The following is a 1,203-nucleotide window of genomic DNA, read 5'->3' on the forward strand; positions in this document are numbered from 1 at the left end:
TTATATTGAGACACTTTGGCTCTTTCTACTAAGAATTACAACTCTTCAGAGCTCTTTGTACCTCCATATGAATTTTATGATTGCCTTCCCCAGCGCTGTGAAGAACCGATGGGAAGTTTGATGGAGTTTGCTTTGAATCAGTACATCGTTTTCAGTATCGTGGTCATTTCCACAACACTAATTCTGCCAATCCATGAACATGGGAGATTTTTTTCATCTCCTGGGGTCTTCTTCATTTTCTTTCCAGTCTCTTAAAGTTTCCAGTTAGAAAGGTCCTTTTCTTCTTGACAGGGTTTCTCTGTGTAACAGTCCTGTGTGTCCTGGAACTCGCTCTGTAGACCAGGCTGGCCTTGAACTCACAGAGACCCACTTGCCTTTGCTTCCTGAGTCTTGGGATAAAAGGCGTGCGCCACCACCACCTAGCTCTTATTCCTGTTTTTAAAAAGCTCTATCGTGAGTGGGACTCCCCAACCCCCCATTTCTTCCCTGCTTAGCAGATTAGTTGTTAGTATAAAGAAAAGCTACTTATGAACTTGCTTTGGCAGCACATACACGAAAAGATTGGAACGATACAGAGGAGATTAGCATGGATCCTGTTCAAGAATGCAGCAAAAATTCATGAAAGTGTTCCATATTTTAAAAATAGAAAAAAAGCTACTGACTTTTGTATGTTGCTTCCCCACTTCTTATGCAGGACTGGGGATCGTACAAAGCACACAGAATCTCCCACATGCTAGGCAGCAACATCTTCTTTATCTGACCCTTTGTTCCCTTTCCCAGTTTTTAGGGTCCTGGTAGTCATCAGGTCCACCAGGAATAGTCTCTCTTTCTTACTGACAGCTGGAAGACGATGTAATTCCATATACAACATTAGGTCTTTGTCATATGATGTAGCACATTCTTGGGAGCAGAAAGTAGAAGGCAGAGAACACGAATCATCAACCAATCTTAGTGTGTTATATACATTATATGTGTAATTCAGACAGATAACTTAAATTTTTACCTCCTGTGTGTTTGTCTCACTTACTCCTTGAATAACCCTATGAAGTGAAAACTACTCTTACCATGAGAAATGAGGCTACCTTTAATCCCAGCACTTGGGAGGCAGAGACAGGCAGATCTTTGTGAGTTTGTGGCCAGCCTGGTCTACAAGAGGCTCCAAAGCTACAGAGAAAAAAAAAGAAAAGAAAAGAAAAAGAAAGA

General features: G+C 41.3%; 1 non-coding gene across 1 annotated transcript; it reads left to right on the forward strand.

Annotated features, from left to right (window-relative positions):
* Positions 1–533: 533 nt before the first annotated feature.
* On the forward strand, positions 534–639 carry LOC142851438 (U6 spliceosomal RNA). The gene has a single exon (XR_012910759.1). It is a non-coding gene; the product is annotated as a U6 spliceosomal RNA (small nuclear RNA).
* The last annotated feature ends 564 nt before the right edge of the window (positions 640–1,203 follow it).

Source organism: Microtus pennsylvanicus, chromosome 5 (assembly GCF_037038515.1).
Source record: "Microtus pennsylvanicus isolate mMicPen1 chromosome 5, mMicPen1.hap1, whole genome shotgun sequence".
In the NCBI taxonomy this organism is placed as follows: Eukaryota; Metazoa; Chordata; class Mammalia; order Rodentia; family Cricetidae; genus Microtus; species Microtus pennsylvanicus.